We start from the raw sequence: 20,964 nt of genomic DNA, 5'->3' as shown, positions 1-20,964 counted from the left end.
GGTAGCAAATATTAGGAGAATGCGATGTACGCATTTTGGAGATTTGCGGCGGAGAATCAGGGCACGGAGGGAAGGATGCAGTTTTTTTCAAAAATTCACCATAAATCTGAATATTGTGCTAGAGACTTCGAATTTGTTTCAAAAGGAAGATAAATGACTGAATATTACTAGACTGTAAGATTTTTTGCTTACAATTGCGTTTTTTTACCATTTCGGTCGAGTCAAAGTGGACCGAACGTAGTTTTTTTCTATTTATCGTGATTTATATGCAATTATTTCGAAAATGAGAAAAGCTACAACCTTCAAATATTTTTTTTTGTATTTTACATGAAATTGCGCACATTTTCATATATAAAACTCTGTAAAACGCCTAATATGAAAGGTAGCAAATATTAGGAGAATGCGACGTACGCATTTCGGAGATTTGCGGCGGAGAATCAGGGCGCGGAGGGAAGGAAAAAGTTTTTTTCAAAAAATCACCATAAATCTAAATATTGTGCTAGAGACTTCGAATTTGTTTCAAAATGAAGATAAATGACTGAATATTACTAGAATGTAAGAGATTTCTCTTACATTGCGTTTTTTGACCATTTCGGTTGAGTCAAGGTTGACCGAACGTAGTTTTTTTTCTATTTGTCGTGATTTATATGCAATTATTTTGAAAATGAGAAGAGCGACAACTTTCAAATATTTTTTGTTGTATTTTACATGAAATTGCGCATTTTCATATATAAAACTCTATGAAACGCTTATATGAAAGGAAGCAAATATTAGGATAATGCGACGTACGCATTTCTGAGATTTGCAGCCGAGAATCAGGGAGCGGAGGGAAGGAAGAAGTTTTTTTTAAAAATTCACCATAAATCTAAATTTTGTGCTAAAGACTTCGGATTTATTTCAAAATGAAAATAAATGACTGAATATTACTAGACTGTAAGAGTTTTTGCTTACAATTGCGTTTTTTACCATTTCGGTTGAGTCAAAGTGGACCGAACGTAGTTTTTTTCTATTTATCGTGATTTATATGCAATTATTTCGAAAATGAGAAAAGCTACAAACTTCAAATATTTTTTGTTGTATTTTACATAAAATTGTGCACATTTTCATATATAAAACTCTATGAAACGCCTAATATGAAAGGTAGCAAATATTAGGAGAATGCGACGTACGCATTTCGGAGATTTGCGGTGGAGAATCAGGGCGCGGAGGGAAGGAAAAAGTTTTTTTCAAAAATTCACCATAAATCTAAATATTGTGCTAGAGACTTCGAATTTCTTTCAAAATGAAGATAAATGACTAAATATTACTAGACTGTAAGAGATTTTGCTTACAATTGCATTTTTTGACCATTTTGGTTGAGTCAAGGTTGACCGAATGTAGTTTTTTTTCTATTTATTGTGATTTATATGCAATTATTTTGAAAATGAGAAAAGCGACAACTTTCTAATATTTTTTGTTGTATTTTACATGAAATTGCGCATATTCATATATAACACTCTAGGAAACGCCTAATATGAAAGGTAGCAAATATTAGGAGAATATGACGTACGCATTTCGGAGATTTGCGGCCGAGAATCAGGGCACGGAGGGAAGGAAAAAGTTTTTTTTTTAAAATTCACCATAAATCTAAATATTGTGCTAAAGACTTCGAATTTGTTTCAAAATGAAAATAAATGACTGAATATTACTAGACTGTAAGAGTTTTTGCTTACAATTGCGTTTTTTTACCATTTCGGTTGAGTCAGAGTTGACCAAACGTAGTTTTTTTTTTATTTATCGTGATTTATATGCAATTATTTAAAAAATGAGAAAAGCTACAACCTTCAAATATTTTTTTTGTATTTTACATGAAATTGCGCACATTTTCATATATAAAACTCTATGAAACGCCTAATATGAAAGGTAGCAAATATTAGGAGAATGCGACGTACGCATTTCGGAGATTTGCGGCGGAGAATCGGCACGCGGAGGAAAGGAAAAAGTTTTTTTTTAAAATTCACCATTAATCTAAATATTGTGCTAGAGACATCGAATTTGTTTCAAAATGAAGATAAATGATTGAAAATTACTAGAGTGTCATGTATTTTGCTTACCCCAAAAAAACAATATATATATATATATATATATATATATATATATATATATATATATATATATATATATATATATGTACGTATGTTTGTATATATGTATATTTATTTATTACTTTTTCGATTCTGGTACGAATACATAAATAAAAGGAATGCAGGTGAAACTTTTCTTTTTGCATAAAATGAAGTAAAATATATCATGCATCACTAGATACGGATATATAAAAACTTGTAATAAATATAAAAGTAAATATAAAAAAAATGCAGAATACTCACTCGTAATCCTGACTCTTTGTAGTATTCTTGTTTTCTCCCTCCTCCATTGAAGAGTCTTGCATTTTTTTCCTCTCGACATGACGAGGTACAGGTGGAGGAGGGAGACGCGCGCCCTTACTGCTGATGGGCCAAGCGGCCCCGCACGCCCTACGCTGTCTGTTGATTAGGCACACTCCTATAGAAGACCGCATTGTGGTATTTACGGTCACACTCCCCAATCCTGCAAAGAGCTACTTTGCAGGTGCGACAGAAGAACCGGGTGTCTCTCCTCCTGCCATTCATATGGCACACCCGGCACCGTTTCTGCCTGCGCCCTTCTAGGGCCTCCAGTGTGTGATCCCCTGGCTGCAGCCAACACACAGGGTCCACTACCCGACGAGAAGCGATGCGGGCGGGGCCGGCAGCAGGGGCGTCAGCAGCAGGGGCGGTGGCAGCAGGGCCGGCGGCAGCAGGGGCGGCAGCAGCAGGGGCGGCGGCAGCGGCGGGGCCGGCAGCAGCGGTTGGAGCAGGTTGACCGAAGTTGGCCCTCCTAATATCTGGGAATACAATATCCTTCCTATGATAGGGTGTAGATAGTCCAAAATTTTCTTCTGAGCGAATCCATCTAATTGAGCGCTTTATACTGATGACAGTTGGCAGTCCTTAAGCTTCATAGCGCTAAGATCCAAAGATGCATTTGCAATTATATAATGAGGGGAGTCACGTGTACCTTTGGTGTTGTCTTTCACTTTGTCAATAGATCTCCGTACTTCTATGCCAGTTGGATGGATCACCTGCATGATTATGTTCTTTAAAAACGGTAACATCTTATAGGGTGTTAGAGCTTCTCTACTAACTAGGAAACCGTCCAAAATAACAATGGAACTTTAAGGTTTTTAAGGATTTGTTTGTTTTTTATTTTAGGTAATTAAAATACAAACAATGCGATCGAGTTGTTTCTCGAATAACTACACTTTGGGAAAGAGAGAGAGAAAGAGAGAGAGAGGTGCCAACATACAAAAGTGCCGTCGGGCTTTTTTCAACAAGTCGACGTTACTCATGGATTCGAACAATATTAATTTAGAAAAACTGCTTATTCAAATTATTTGTATTTCGATCAATTGTAAATTCGAACAATTACACATTCGAGCTAATGTTTTTTAATATTTGGTTTTCGAAAAAACCTTTTAGAACAATTGCCTTTCGAATAATGGTTTTTCGAAAAATTGTCCGCACACGGTCATTATCAGTCAATAAAACCTCTGTCTTTTTATGCTTTAGTGGGAAAAATTCCACTACCCTCATTAGTTCATCTATTACCACCAACAAGTACCTGTAGCCTTGCCCCGATTCACAGAAATTCCCCAAAATATCCATGTGTACTCTCTGAAAAGGTCTTCTAGGTATCGGATATGCCCCTAATCTGCAAGAAGTCAGCCTTGCAGGTTTGCAAGCATTGCACACCATACACTTTTTCACGAAATTTTCCACGTCTGCTCACAAATTCTTCCAAATATATTTATTAGGTACGTATCTCATACGTAATATAGTGGACCCCCGTATTTGTGTTCCCTGGATTCGCGGACTCACACATTCGCGGATTTCTCTCTGGAACAATACCCGCCATTATTTGCTGGAAATGAGCCTATTTGTGGTATTTTTCTATGAGAAATATTCACTAATTCCATTGTTTTTTTTATTAATTTCATCAGAAAATGCACTTTTTGTGATAAAACTATTAAAGAAACCAGGTATACAAATTTTTAGTGGATGTTTCTTGAGTTTTAACTAACAAAATAGGAGGTTTTAAGCATTTTTATAGGGGTTCCAATTATTTGCGGCGAGGTCTGGTACACATACCCCGCGAATATGGGGGGACCAATATGTGTATTACGTATCTCATCATATGTCATTTCCACACCGAAATGTGGACTACCAAACTTAAAATTGTACTATATCTAAAACTACAGGTTGTATCCCCTTTACTTTCACTCATCCTTAATTTATAATTTATTTTCCTAACCAGCAGACTACCCTCTAATTCCAAACCTGAAAAAGGCAACTTATAACCTTTCCTGACTAATTCGCCTCTAAACGCTTTTGCGTCTGCTAAAATTTCATCCTCACCTTGCCTTTGTTCTACCAAACTAATATCCCATTGTATAGAATCACTAGTAACCACCCCAGCTTGAAACCCTTCTGTATCATAGAAACTTCTACTAAGAGCATATGCTACCACATTATGTCTGCCCTCTATGTATTTGAGCATCAAAATCTCTAATGGTTAGAAACCATTGAGTTCTTCTAGGCGACAGATCTGGATTATTAAAAAGATCCAACAGTGGCTTGTGGTCTGGAAGAACTTCTCCCTTATTCCCCATTAACAACATCTTAAAATGAACCAAGCTTGATACTACAGCAAAGGCTTCCTTACCTATGGTAGTCATTAACCTTTCATTGCTACCCTTTGTCTTAAATAATAACCTATTGGATGGAATTTACCTTCAAATTTCTGCATAAGACAGGCACCTACTCCATCCTGACTGGCATCTGTCACAAATGTGAAAGGTACACTGAAATCTGGAAATTTCAGGACTGGGGGATTCATTAAAGCATCCTTAACTTTCTGAAAAGCTATCTGTAGTAGCTCCTTCAAAAAAAAAAAAAATTGAATATCCTCCTGCAACATATCCGTTAAAGAAGCTACCAAGATAAAAAAAAAAAACTTTCACAAACCGTGTTTCTTTGTTTTAGGGCAGGAAAATCTAAATTGCTTTGACTTTATCGTCATTTACTCTAACTCCCTCTTTGGATATGACATGACCTAAATATGCAATCTGCCTCTTTAAGAAGTCACACATGGCTAACATAATTTTCAAGCCCGCTAACCTAAGTCTCCTAAGGACGTCCCTGAGCACTTCCACGTGGTGCTCAATCAAATCTGTTGCAATCAAGAGATCATCCATGTACACAAAGACATAATATACTTTCCTAATAACCTGTGTGAAACTGTGTTTAACAACTTAGTAAGATTCATAGGGCTACCTGATAAACCAAAAGGTATCCTACATGTAGGATGGCCCAACAAAAGTCTGTTGCCAACGCAAACCCTTTAATCACTAAAAATTTTCTATTAACATCCGATCACCCAATGTGAATCACCCCCTTTTAAAACCCAAGGTAGTTAATCTATGGGCCTGCACCTCACACACCGTCTAATATAGACCATAGTCCATTAAATTGACTGAAGCTCCCATATCTATAAAAATTGGATTCTCCTCATCACCCACTGTCCCTTGTACTATCAGCTTTGGCTCTGGGGCGTCCCCCACGAGACCACAATGGCACGTACAACTCATCAGTACCCTTTTTGTTGATTGGGTTTCCAAATATTTCGCTGATCTCTAGGTCCCTTTAAGTGACCTGCTTGGGGAGCTTTTGTACCTGAGCTTCTAGAGTTCTAGGGGTGTGGGTCTTGCATCCCTTCGTTTCTGAGATGGACAAGACTACCAAAAATGATCTGCACATTTGCATGCTCCACTGTATCCCCGTGTTCCTTTGTCCATAAGCTGTCCTTAGAAATGCTTGTAGTTCTGTCCGTGACTGACATTTTGTATACTGAAAACTGCGGCAGCCATGTGTCAGGTCCCCATCATTGAAATCCAACAAGGCTTTTGCTTCTCTGACCCTCTGCATCACTTATAATTAATTCCCTTGGCATTTAAAATTAAAAAATTATTAACTTTTTCAATAAAAAATCTGACCACCTGAGAAAGAAGACCATCCACCGTACCTTGAAAAGGGCGAACTCCTGAAGCAATTGTAGTGACTTTATGATGCAAAGTCTAATCATTATTGTCTCCTTCCGCCATTTTGTCTATCTTACAGAAACCCTCAGTATTTAGGATTAGAACCGATCTCAATATCATTAGGACACCAACATTATTTCCCAAATTCCTTCACAAATCACAAAAAAAGTATATGAAACCCTGACATAAATATTCCCAAAGTGAATATTCCCTCCACTCTACGAAAAAAAAAAAAACACCCTTTCTACTCTTATGGTCAAGGTTACCACCCCAACTGATCGAAATGTAGGCAGAAAAAGCAGACAAAGGAGCAACCCGCATTACAAGATCGAATGTGAATATTCATGTTACTTATTATGTAACACATAAAGGTGGGTAACATAAATAAATGGCTATATATATGGAATGAAGAACCTGAAAATAATAAATTAAAACAAATGAAAGCTAATGGTAAAAAATGGAGTTCGTCATATCAGAGGTAGGGACATGCACAAGTAAATCTGACTCATCTGAGAAGAGGTCATACTCACCTGACATATGGACACTTAATGACCAGCCCACATGGCCAAGCTCCCGAGTGCTCAGAGTGCAAGGTGATAACAACGGTCAGACATGACTGTGTTGTGTGAAAAGTTAAGTATATCTTAGTTAAACAGACCACCGAGTTGATTAACAGCTCTCCTAGGGCTGGCCCGAAGGATTAGATATTTTTAATTGGGTAGGAACCAATTGGTTACCTAGCAATGGAAGGTACAGCTTATTGTGGGATCCGAACCACATTATATAGAGAAATTAATTTCTAATCACCAGAAACAAATTCCTCTCATTCCACGTTGGCAAAGCGGGGAATCGAACTTGGGTCTACCAAATCGGTAGGCGAGCATGTAACCCACTCGTCCAACAAAGAACTGCTGTGTTGTGTGGGTGACCAAAGTATGACCAACAGCGACAGTCAACTTTTGGAAATAAATCAACAAATTGAATTTTGTCAGAATATTTTACATTTTCAGTCGTTCCGATTTTGATATGTTTATGAGGAACTGTGATTTAATCAATAGAATATAAAAATAAGTAAATAATAAGAGTACAAACATACTTAGAGAGCATTTATTGAATTAACAAAATTATAGCATTTATTGAGAAAAAAAAAATTAAATGATACGTAACTTATTTTGGATTTTAATGTACCTTTTTTTAGTGTGTATATGACACACACACACACACACACACACACACACACAGCATCAGTACTGTATGCTTTAAATGTTTTATAATTGATAGTCGGAGATGTGCAGTTTTGTGGACCAAAATTTTTCAGTAAAAAAATCATCCTGAGTTGTGGGTTTCTTTTCTGATTGTATTATATTTTAGTACGAACATTGCCATAACACCCCTAGTGTCTGCATTTTAGGAATTGGTGCATACTTTTCATTGTGCTTGGCGTCGCCGTTTTGTAGATAGGGTTGTAAAGGTCCTTTTGTTCATTAAAGGTTCTTCTTTGTTTATATATATCAAATTTTGAATTTTTAATGTTATTTAATTAATTGCATATGATTCTCTGCCTCTCTGAACTATTCTGTGTTCAACTATGGACATTTTATTTATTCTTTGAAAACTTGCGTAGAATAATGAGGGGTTTTGTGGCTTGTTTTGTGAATATGCGGAGAGCAACGATAATAAAAGAGGGAGTTCCTATCGTCCAGTTTCCGAAGGGGGTAGCGTCGTCAGTGCTCCTCACTGTAGGCATTACTTGAGGTTATTGCAGCGTCCTTTCGGCCCCTTTCTGTCCTTTCATATTCTTTCTTCCATCTTACTTTCCACCCTCTTCTAACATTTGATTCATAGTGTAACTGCGAGGTTTTGCGCTTGGCCCTCGGATTAAATTGTGTCTTCTCTTCTATTCCTACCCATTAATACCGTCCAGTTTATAGATAATCTCCTTAAAAATGCTCGTCTGTATCATGATTGCTTTCTTTTCGTCGGTTCTGGAACGCTATTTGCATTGAGTCCATTTTTCCTTGAACATTTTTGTGAATTTAAACGTATGATTTCTTCGCGGACACTGAAAAGGTCAGCAGTATAATATGAGGGATTATTTCCTTCATAGACAATATTGAAACACTGATAAGATGTGAAGCTCTTCTTGAATTTTCTCTTCTCTTTTTCATTTTGCATCCTTTCAATATTCTAAAGAGCCACGAAGGCTGCTCAGTCAATCTTCTACATTACTCTTAATATTTTTGTCGTCTTTGGCCAACCAGCAGCCGCATCAGTTGCTTAGGTCACCTGAGATTGTTATCTTTGAATTTTGTTCATATTATTTTTAACAAATTACAGACGACAATAATGGTTGTAGTACATGATCGCATTAACGCATGTATGCAAGGTCATGGAAAAGGACTTTTAATGGGGTTCAGGCATTGTAATTGAATAAGATGGACATTTGTTTGTGTGGGATGAATAGCTGTGGAGCTTGTAGAATATTTTGTTTTGAGATAAGTGCTCACATATACAGAACTAGGATTTCTTTTCGCACTGTCTTGGTCAGGAAAAAGAAAGAAGAAAAAAAAAAACTGACATACCGGCAGTCACGTGTCAGTATTCTCCTCAATTCCCGGATCTACCACCTGTTAGGGCAAGTGTCAGGTGTTATCACCGAAACTAAACTTGAGTGACCCAATCTCAGTTTTATAGTAGTTGTGCTGTTGAAATGGACTAGTTTATCCGACAGATTAGGATGCGGTAAAATCTTTGCAAATTGTGCTGGGTGATGCAGTAGTTGATTGTCGTCGAATCGACCCACCGTAGATGGTTGTCGGCGCTAACATTCCCTTCCCCCATCCCACAAGGGCCGAGTGCGAGTGGTGTGGCTGGCTGGGCTGCCTGTCTGGTTGGGTGGCTGGTTGGCTGGCTGGCTGGCTAGCCGCTGGCAGCGGGCGAGTTCAGTGAAGTAAATCCTGCCTCAGTCTTCTTTTAGCTTTGCCGAGGAGAGAGTGTACGTTGTCCTCGGTGTCTTTCTCTTGTCGGCCATTCTGAATCTCGAGGCTTCTTTTAGAAGTTGTGAAGTGTGGTTTGCCAGTGAAAGTGAATCTTCCAGCAGTTCACTCATAAATTTGTGCACAGAATTCATCTCATTCGCAACAGTCGTTATTTGGCTACCTGTGAGATTTGTCTGTGAAAGAAAAGGCTATTCGTTTTTACCTGGTGGAATATGAATGCTTGATTCGAAAGTTTGTTCAACACGTGAATTGCTTTCGAAGGGAATCCGTCTCATCTCAAGTGGAACCTCTACATCGGACAAGGTAAATTTTAGTAGTTTGGAAGTTTGGCTGAAAGTTTGTGGACTTGGAAGAGGTTACTCGCACTGCTTTACCTGTCACCTTGAACCCGGAGGACCTACATTCTCTCCGAGCACCTGACTTGCCAACGGTTAGGCCGTTGCTTTGATGAAAGAGAGTTTGGTTGTGATAAGATGTTCCTCGTCTCTCTCTCTCCGAAAGATATATTTGGGAAGAAAAATGGGAACTTGATGGCTTTAGGAAGTAGAAAACAGAATCACTGCCTCTTCGGTATTTTCAGGCGTTTGTTTGTTTTCCTGTTTCATTGTCGCTGTTGTCACTTTCAGAAGAAAGTTTCCTTTCTACCGAAATTTAAAATACCTGTCTGTGCAACACAATATCGTGCAAAATAACTTGGCATTTTCTTTTCCTTGAGTTCGGAATTTCCTCCTTTTTTTTTTTTTTTTTTTTTTTTTTTTTTTTTTTAAGATGAACTAGAGGCATCCGGTTGTCTTTTGATTCACCAGAATTTTGTGTCGATTTCGAAAGTTTGGCTCCTGACTGTACCGTATACAAACGTGTAATACTGACTAACACATCCGGAAATTCTTTCTGTAGATTGCATCAACGCAGTGACTAAGGTCTGGCAAATCCTTGGGTGTGTGTGTTTACATTCTTTAATTCAGTCTTCCTGTCATTCTTCGGGAAGAATAAGTAAAGTGGTTTCTATTGTTCAGCCCATAAGAGTTATTTGCATTTTCTATAGGACCTCGGCCTTACTCCTTGGGGGAATATTAATCATGGAGGTACAAGGTGGTTGAATGGGAAAGAAGCACAATTTCAAATGTATGTATAAACATACATACAATATGTATGTATGCACACACACACTATATATATATATGTATATATATATACATATATGTGTGTGTGTGTGTACATACATACATATTGTGTGCATCTTTATACATACATTTGAAATTGTGCTTCTTTCCCATTCAACCACCTTGTACCTCCATGATTAATATTCCCCCAAGGAGTAAGGCCGAGGTCCTATAGAAAATGCAAATAACTCTTATGGGCTGAACAATAGAAACCACTTTAGTAGAGTAGTATATATTTAGATATATATATATATATATATATATATACATATATATCATATATATATCTATATATATATATATATATATATATATATATTAATAAAGAAAAATGTATAAAGGGCTAATGAAACAGAGGGCATAAACTGGTGACTGGTTTTGTCTTATCCTCCTCAACTTGTTTTTCGACGCCTAAAGGCAAAATCACTCAAATGTATGCATGTATATAGTATATAAGTGTGTATTATATAAATAGAATGTATGTATCCGCGTAGTATCAATGAATCACAAAGTTACAAAGGTGCCCATGATTATGGTAAAGTACGAAATCCGCCTTTATCATTTAATATGATACTATGATAGGCTAAATAGCAAGAACTTCTTTGCATTAGGTACACATCAATTATATATATATATATATATATATATATATATATATATATATATATATATATATATATATATATATATATATATTATATATATATATATATATATATATATATATATATACACACCGAATATATAGTGTTGAGTGCGTGTTTATGCGTGCATACGTGTGTGCATGTTAGGTGATATTATCAGTGAGGAATGACTGTGGTGCAACCATCAGTTTTATAATCATGTTGTAATCCTGAGTGATCTTCCATACTCAGTACGTGTATTTTATTATCACTAAGTCAGGGGTTTATGATATAATGAAGAACATTAGACGGAGATAAGTTTGGCTGGCTTACTATACTTTGTAAAGACTTTCAGGGAGCTTTTGTCAGCTGCAACTGTTAATATTTGTGTGGTTGTCATTTTTGCCCTTGAAAGATTGCGAGGTAGCTACGCTTCATATTTCTGCCATGATTGCCGTTGATCTGTTGTAGGCTGGAGGCAGTTTTCTTTGCCGTGACCGTCGAAGTTATCAAAAGCTTACATAGCATGAAGCCCAGATTCCATGAATTTACGCACTTCATTTCCTTAACATAGAATTCCTCTCTGTGAAACAAAAGAAGAGCAGAGTAGAAGGAAGGAATATGACTGCGTGAAGACAGTAACACAACTGTTTTGGATTTTGCTGGTGAAAACTTTTTGCCAGTCAGTATGGTCACACGATTATTAGATATACGTCCATACACACATACAGAGGTGTACGTTGAAACCGACTGTCCCATCCTTTCGAATTCAGTTTTTGTACTTGAAGTCGATTTCAACCCACCTCCACCATGATAACTGATTGGTAGGTTTGTAGCACGTGGCTGATGAAAAATATTTGTCACACGCCGTGACATTTTCTATGTTCACTAATACTAAGTTACAAATGAAATTTAATAACTTACAGCCATGGAAAATTTTGTATATGGATTATCTAAGTATATGCTCTCTCTCTCTCTCTCTCGTCTCTCTCTCTCTCTCTCTCTCTCTCTCTCTCTCATCTCTCTTCTCTTCCTCCTCTCTCTTCTTCTTCTTATATATTATATATATATAGTTATATATATATATATATATATATATTATATATACATATATATTAAATTATAATATATATATATATATTGCATACATATAGAGAGAGAGAGAGAGAGAGATAGATACCTATATATAAACAAACTATTGACTAATCCAGGGTGGTTATACGAAATTATAGATGTCGAGTGTAACCGTATGTATAATAGATAAGAAATGTATTATGTAGTCAGATGGTTTTACATGGATATGCATTCAGATTTGATGACTCGTGTGTTTGTGCCTGTTTAAACTGTGTTAGCCATATATCAGCACAGGCTCCTGCTCAGAGCAGCCATTATAAGATTAATCTCGCACCTATATTTAGTTTTTATACCTTAGGAAAATGTTTTATGTTTGGAGTTGAAGAACGTTAAAAGCTGTGCTCCAAAGGTTCCTTAAAAGAAAAACGGCGTTGGTGGAATTGTTCTGATAGTTGCTGGAACTTATCCTAGAAATTGACATTTTTATTCCGGTTTAATCAGTAAGTATATATCCTGTAGAACTCGCTGGGTGAGGCTGGTAGCTTCCACGTTTCTTATATTGCTAAAGGGATGTACCTAATTCCTTTTATTTTCTCCATTTTTATTTCTCGAGATGGCTTTGTCTGCCCGTCCGCAAGGTTTTCTGCCCCCCCCCCCCCCCCCCCAAACCCAGATCTTAAAAATTTCTGAGGTCAGAGGGCTGCCAATCGGTATGTTGATCATCCACTCTCCAATCATCAAACACAGCAAATTGCAGCCCCCTAGCCTCAGTAGTTTTGATTTTATATAAGATTAAAGATAGCCATGATCTTGCTTCTGGCAACGCTATAGGACAGGCCACCACCGGGCGGTGGCTGAAAGTTTAATTGGCCACGGCTCATACAGTATTATACCGAGACCACTGAAAGATAGATCTATTTTGGGTGGCCTTGATTATATGCTGTGCAGAAAAACTCGATTGCCTTGAAAAAACTTCAGCGCATATTTTACTTGTTTGTTTTGCTTTTACTTAAGATTTACTAGGTTTTTAATGTATACTTCACGAAGTAGTATGGGTGGCGTTTGGGCAAATTGCATCCAAATCCCTCTTCCAAATTCGAATTCCACGAGTCAACGTAACCAAGCGTTAACAGATTTGTAATGTTTCTCGCTTTTTTCGTCTCGTATGGCAGTGATGTTGCATATCGTGATGTCTGTGAAAAAAGAAATGTTGAAGTTGAAGTCTCTGTGATAAGGCTGATATTAAATGCAACAACAGAAACCTCCTTTTGAAGAGAAGTAAACAAAGGGATTTCAGTAACAATAGTACAGAAGATGCCATTGGTGTTGGAAATGTAGCAAAAACATCGATTTGAAAGAAATTAAGTCCTCTTAAATCTTGATTAGGGAAGTGAATGTCCCGAAATTTGAAAATAGGAAAACTGTTCATAAATTCACGCGATTCTTTATTCTATACTATTGTAGTACAAACGAATGACCTAGATACCATTGTTTATATATATATATATATATATATATATATATATATATATATATATATAGAATAATACTAAATCTTCTTTGATATTCGTGCATATACTATGTAACACCTGCAGATGTTTATGTAATATTATATGTAAGAATATTTGAATGGTGTAATTTTGTGTGTGAAGTGAAGTTTGGAATGCAAATTTGGAAAACGTCAACTAGTGTTTGCTGACATTCTGCAACTACTTGCGATGAGGCATACGCCTCTAAAGTGTGAGCGTGACTTGCAAGATACGGAGTGATGCTTTCCGTAATGAACAGGCGCTGTTGTGACGGAAGAACGCCGAGATGAATGTCGAGGATTAAAAGACTGGATTGGATGGCTTCACAGATGTTAGATTCCCGATGGTTTTTGAGGCAGCGCTTAATCCTTGGGGCGGGAGATATAAGCCTAAGTCGTCCGTCTGTCTAGTCCTGCCACTTTGGGAACAAGTAACACATTCACGCGCTCAGAAAATGACGCGAGAGCTATGACAGAACCTTGACGGGGACGGGATTTTTGAGGTGGAGAAATGTAAGGGAAAAAGAGAGAAATATCAGGACATTTCCTTTAGAGGAATGGTCTCAAAAATATTTAAGGGACATCACAAATAGGATGAAAATAAGAGAAAACGGACGGTTTCCATGGCAAAAAAGAAAAAAAAAAAAAAGAAGAGAGAGAGAGAGAGAGAGAGAGAGAGAGAGAGAGAGTAGAAATTGAAATAAAAATGCAGACTAAGGCGATTTGATTCCTCGTGTCTGGTGTCTTGGAATGCCAATTCGTTCGATCAGACAGGAAATCTGTTTCGACACGCACATACCTGTTTTTACAAGTGATATATTTTGTTTTTGTCAGAGTCCCCCTTTCAGGATCTTCCCACCTTCCTCTTCTTCGTGTCTTAAAGATAAATGTAAAGGGGAATTAGTGGTTTTTTTTTATTAAGAAAAAGATGTCTGCCTTAAAGCTTCAAATATTAGTTAATAAAGGGCTTCAAGATGTCTTTGATCTCTGCATCGAAGGAACTTGGGAAAATCCGTCTGTGATAAGAATACTTGGGGGAAGACGTGAAAAGTCTCAGTTTATTATATGCGCTTTTCATATCCAATGAGTTTTGACGTACGAGACCGGACACCAGTGTACTGCTGTTAATTGAGTTATTAGTCGTGGTTGAAATGAATAGACATCCGTTTGAAAGATATGAAGGAAGAGAAACTTATTGTGAAGATCTCGATTGTAAATTCTGGGAAATGAATAACGAAGGTAAATGATAAAACTAACTTCCATGAGACTGATATTCTGCCATAAGTTTTTTGATTATTGAGTGGGGAGATGGTCGTAGGTATGAAGTAAATTCAAGTCATGTTAAGAAAAAGTTATGGCTTCTCTATTCGTCAATTGGATCAGCCTGTTTTTAACATAATGTTCATGTCTTATTATTGTATCATAAACGAAGGTGCACATTGCGGGACTTACTCATATCAGGTGAATGCACAAAACAGTGTTACCAGGTGAATGCACAAACTGAATTGTTCGTGTGCGTCGTTTGAGAAGACCACAAGCAATGTCTTCTTAAATATGGTTGATTGGGTGAAACTGGTGTAAGGCACTTGGTTGGTATTTACTGAATGAAAGAAAATTCTAATAAAGCTGTGGTCAATTTTACAATACTTCCATTACTGCTGACCTACATTTTCATTTGCAGGTCATAAGAATCCTTTGTAGGCTAACGGTCTTTTGTATGGTTAGTGAAAGAAAGGCCCATGTGAGAGGAAAGCTGTCGGAAACATCCACCACACATGGAAGTGAGAAAGATGCAGAGAAAGGGGAAGAGTGAAAGAAAGGCCCCGTTGTGAAGAATGGGTGATGAATATCGAAAGGGAATTTTAACTGTATCCTTATATTGATTTTGTTTATGAGAAGTCGTAGATTTTCGCACTTTGCATTAAATTTTGATATGTATGAAAGCTCGGCATGAAGGAGGTTCCATCGCCTTATGAAATTTCATTCCAGAATGGGGCCAAAACGAGATCTACTTGTGGATAGATAAAGTGAAGAGGGATTTTTTTTTTTAAGTAGCCAGATACCGAATGGTAAATCAATCTTTTAATTAAACTCTAGGATTGCGTGTTGCTTCCCAAATCTGAATCAATGGGTTGGTGTAAACTTCTTGTACTTTATCCGGGGACCACCGTCAATTCCAGACGCCACTTACTCAAAGGCATACATTGGTGGTTTTAAACCAAGTACTGATAAACGCCCCCCCCCCCCCCCCCCCCCCCCCCCCCCCTCCCTCAGTGCTCTCTCTCTCTCTCTCTCTCTCTCTCTCTCTCTCTCTCTCTCTCTCTCTCTCTGTGAAGGAAAGTATAATTTATGCGCTGCAGCTTGTGTAAGAAAGAGAAAGAATGTATTGAAACTTCAGTAAGAAATTGAGGTAAATACTGCTGTATATTCACACCCCCTTCCCCCAGAATGAGGGAAAGTGGTGATACAACGGAAACTAGCCAATGTTAGCTAGTTGCTGTTGTATCACCATTTTTTCTTAATGTTACATAAGGAAATGAAACGAGTGTTCGTTTGACAATCTCTCTCTCTCTCTCTCTCTCTCTCTCTCTCTCTCTCTCTCTCTGTGTCTTATCATCTGTTTTTGAACACAAACTCATCGCGAACAGATCTTGATCTTCTGGGAGGTCGTTGAGGGCTCTTAGAGATGTATATTCCAGCAGAAACACGAACGCGGGCACGCTCTAACACTAAAAAAACACATATATATCATATATATATATATATATATATATATATATGTACATATATATGTATATATACACGATACATATATATATATATATATATATATATATATATATATATATATATTATATAGGCATGGATCCAAGTACATGAGACTGTACTTGTGGACAATTACAAGTACTGAGAAAAAGAGCAAGTGCAAATACAGAAGATTTGCCTGAGACTTAAGTCCAAGTACTTGACAATGTACTCGAGTACAAGTATAAGTAAATTTCAGCAGATTTTCTATTATTATTAGTGATATGCTTGATTTTAAAATCAGAATCACATATATAATAAAAAATTCACTGGCAAATATCTAATGGAGAGAAAATTTGGTGTTATACCGTAGCAGTCTTTATGAAGAGAAGCCTCCCGAAAGGATATACCTGAATCGTTCTCAAAGTACTAGCCAGTGAACCTTATCCCATAGTGCCGAAAAGAGTTGAAGCGATTTTCATGGGGTTTATTTAATGCACAAAAGTGATCAAAATTGGTCTACCCACAGATTAAGGTAGTACATTTTTTTTCCAATTTAATTTTACAATGCTATTTTTAACACTAATACAAAGTACATTTCCACCGCATTCAGAATCATTAAAATAAAATTATGTTTTTCAGAAAATTTCAAACAAAATTATACTTTTCAGAAAAGTTCTAAACAAAATTATGTTTCTTTGGTACGAATACCACTTCTCTGTATGGATTTATCATTGCATTTTACAAACTTCACAGACTCAAAATTCTTGTCAGTAAGACCACTTCTATCTGGGCAAAGTACTTTTCCTGCAATACTGAAAGTCCTTTCAAAGAAGCAGGGTTTGATAGGCACTTTTGTGCCATCTTAGCCAGAGTTGGAAATGTTTCTATGTGGTCTTTACAGTATGCCAGCAAATCTCTCTCTTCTGAAATGCATGGCTGACTCAGGTATCTTTGACATTCAACATTAATAGACTCCTGAATCTGCGTTACATCTGATGATTGTCGAATTGGGTTACCCATAAAACTAAACAGTTTCTTCCTTTTGGTTCAGTTGAACTAGGTCCTGGTGTATCTTCTGTGTGGTCTGTGTGTGATCTGTGACAGGATCCATGCTTGCACAAGCTGTAGTATCTTTGGACATAAACTGGGCTGCAGTTGTGACAGCAGACTTAAGATTCACTTTTTCCTCTTCTTCAGAACACCAATCTAATTTAAATCTTGGATCAAGAATGGTTGCCACTTGATATATTTTCCGTTCTTCATGTGCTTGGAGGCATTTCTGTAATGAACTCTTCAATCCAAATACCAGGCCACTGTTATACTTAGATTGCATTTTCTCTAAGCGATACCAAGTCGTTTCCTTCCTTGGTATCGGAAAATCTCTTATAAAAAACATTTATGCAGACTATAAAGACTTTCAAATTTGCGAGGTCGTTGCTGCAAAATTAACCTAAGATTGTATATATAATTTTTCTGTCACGGGAAGTCTGAGTACGCGCAGATGTTTTCCCAACTGACTATCGACAGATCACTACCTTGACTGGCCTTTCCAAAAGACTCATGACAATGTATAGTGTGGTAAGTAATGGCTTTGGACCATCAACATTTCATGTAATGTTCCTTGGGGTTTTGGATAATAAATCCGGAAAGATTCATGCAAATCTTTCTTCTCATTTCCTTACATAAAATTGAGCTGTCATGGATAACATTTACACTTCCCTTTATTGGGGGTCGTAACCAAAATCTCTATAGGTTTGAATTGTGGATACAGATAACAGTACCGGAAGGCTTTTTTTACTAGACACCCCCTCTTACCTATGCTAACCCCTTTCCACTTGTATCATGGGTATCATATGAAGGCTGTATCGGCTAAATGTTTAGTCGTGGTTATAATAGATCCATAAAGTTACTGTAAATAACATTTCGCATTGAGCAAATAGTATTTCTGTCAGCACACAATATAAGGGACCAGGATTCTTGATGCCTAGGCGATCTTTGAGAGAGGTGGTTACATTGAATGAAACTCCTTCGGGTGGTTGACTCCAGCTTACGGACTAAGTGGAACTAAGTGATAATGTATTTCTCTGGGGTAATATTAGTAACGATGACAATTATGTTACTGGAATAGGTCGTCGTCATGGCGATCTTCATGAGAAGGGAAGAGTACGCAATGGCTCCTGTCACGTGCAGTGGATATTGCATGACTTTCGTCTGGCTCAATTGCCCCTTGAAGTGAGTTAGGGGTGAGTTGGCTGAAGGATTGGGAGAGCCCTCATTCCTTCAAGTTCCAGCTATTTTTCTTCCCTCCCAGAGTTTTTCTCTCGTCTTCCGCATTTTTTTCTAATTTTCTCCAAAATAAAGTTTGAAGATAGGAAGGGAAGGTAGATTCGTTCGTGGTCCAAAGTTTTCCCGAGTCTAGACCAAAGTAAGATTTTTTATTACTACCTTTTACTAAGGTTGTGTGAGAGTTGTTTCCTTTTTCTTGTTGCATTCCAATTCCTGTTAATTTTATCTTTGACTTGTTGTATCTAGTCCTTTTTGCTGTGGTTCAGTCTTCTTTTCACGTGAATGTGTTTGGTTTGTCATTTCGTGTTTTTGAGCTTGAGGGACATTTAATTCTACACTTAGGAGTACCTGCAATGTAACTTGATCAATTAAAAATCTGCCATAAAATTTGCGATGCGGAATCTACTCAGTCCTTGCTTGTAGGAATCTTTGACAAAGGATACGGCTTCCGTGCCCATTGATATCTGCAGCAAACTGTCTTGATTGGCAGCTTATTCTGGTTGCATTGACTTTGTTCATGCACATTCATTTTCCCATTTTGTTATTAACATGGGAAAATATCCTGACATGTGGTCTTTCGGCTGTTCTCAGTTGTCCTCATTTTAGCGTATTTTCGCCTTTTTTTTTAATACAGAATTTCTAGTTTGTCATCAGTTCACATTCTGTTCATTCTTTCTTCTGTGGAAACAGATGTTATATCTTGAATAGGCGTTCCAGTACTTGGAGCAATGAATAGAATTTTATTAGTTTTTCAGAACGTTAATCGAGAGAGCGCTTGAAACCAAACTGCGTAGCACGCTCCTTGTTACTTGCATATTAGAGCTGTCAGCATTCCAGGAATGTGATCATCACATGAAATGGTCTTGTAAATTTTGCCTTGAAATTGCATTTCTGTTCAACGAGTTTAATCGTTTACAATAACTTGTACAAAGCCTGTCTAGATTGCACTTGGTTTTCGTTTTAACGAAGCCTGCCTCGATTGCACTTGGTTCAACGATACCTGCCTCGATTGCACTTGGTTCAACGATACCTGCCTCGATTGCACTTGGTTCAACGATACCTGCCTCGATTGCACTTGGTTCAACGATACCTGCCTCGATTGCACTTGGTTTAACGATGCCTGCCTCGATTGCACTTGGTTTAACGATACCTGCCTCGATTGCACTTGGTTTAACGATGCCTGCCTCGATTGCACTTGGTTTAACGATACCTGCCTCGATTGCACTTGGTTCAACGATACCAGCCTCGATTGCACTTGGTTCAACGATACCTGCCTCGATTGCACTTGGTTTAACGATGCCTGCCTCGATTGCACTTGGTTTAACGATACCTGCCTCGATTGCACTTGGTTTAACGAAGCCTGCCTCGATTGCACTTGGTTTAACGATACCTGCCTCGATTGCACTTGGTTTAACGATGCCTGCCTCGATTGCACTTGGTTTAACGATGCCTGCCTCGATTGCACTTGGTTTAACGATACCTGCCTCGATTGCACTTGGTTTAACGAAGCCTGCCTCGATTGCACTTGGTTTAACGAAGCCTGCCTCGATTGCACTTGGTTTAACGATACCTGCCTCGATTGCACTTGGTTTAACGATACCTGCCTCGATTGCACTTGGTTTAACGATGCCTGCCTCGATTGCACTTGGTTTGACTCTTGGGTGGACCTTGGGTAAACAACAGAGCCTAGTTCTCTTTAGTTTGTCGTAATTTCAGGAAATTTCAAGCAAGGTAATATTATTATTTTATCTCTCTCTCTCTCTCTCTCTCTCTCTCTCTCTCTCTCTCTCTCTCTCTCTCTCTCTCAAGAGATAAATACTGTATGTAGTACGATGCTAGGGGATATTGCAGATACGGAGAAAATTGTAGATTCAGACACAAAATGAATAATTATGATGAAGGAAGATAAAATATTTTGGAAAAGTTGGATTTTTTAATGTCAGAATTTCTGAAAATGAAGAAAAGAACAACATACCAGAACAGGAAAGAGGCATGGGAAAACCCTTATTATTACCCATATTAAATGAAAGAGATAACACGCAAACCATCAAAAAGAAAAATAGAGTACTTAGAATAACTAACAAAAATTGAAAAGAAAATAGATATAATGAATATAAGTGAAACCTGGTATTCCCAAGAGACTGGTAATGATGATCAATAAAAGGGTTCCAAACTTATAGATCAGATAGAAAAAAAATAGGAATCAAAGGGGAACTGCAATATATGGGAAAGACAAAAAACAAGGAAAAAATATAGAGAAATATAGTATCAGAATGTGAACTAATAGCGGTAGAATTTGAATCTGAAAAATTAATTAACATAGTAATTTGTAGACCCCTAATACTAAAGAGTTTGACACAATAATAGAAAAATTGGATGATATATGTTG

General features: G+C 37.4%; 1 protein-coding gene across 11 annotated transcripts in view; it reads left to right on the top strand.

Moving 5' to 3' along the window:
• The window catches only part of LOC135195686 (transmembrane protein 268-like), a 779,026-nt gene that overhangs the window by 49,867 nt on the left and 708,195 nt on the right, over nt 1-20,964 (top strand). For 4 of the 11 annotated variants that reach the window (XR_010310216.1, XR_010310214.1, XR_010310215.1 and 1 more), the window contains exon 1: nt 9,023-9,456. The exons of 1 other annotated variant lie outside the window; for it this stretch is intronic. The gene's annotated coding sequence lies outside the window, so the exon portion shown is untranslated. Of the gene's footprint in view, nt 1-9,022; nt 9,457-20,964 lie in introns of those variants that run through there. 6 more of the 11 variants (XR_010310218.1, XM_064222081.1, XM_064222080.1 and 3 more) reach the window with 2 other exon arrangements.

The sequence above is a fragment of the Macrobrachium nipponense genome, chromosome 16 (genome assembly GCF_015104395.2).
Source record: "Macrobrachium nipponense isolate FS-2020 chromosome 16, ASM1510439v2, whole genome shotgun sequence".
In the NCBI taxonomy this organism is placed as follows: domain Eukaryota; kingdom Metazoa; phylum Arthropoda; class Malacostraca; order Decapoda; family Palaemonidae; genus Macrobrachium; species Macrobrachium nipponense.
The sequence above is the reverse complement of the archived record's forward strand: the minus strand, read 5'-3'. Positions and strand labels throughout refer to the sequence as shown.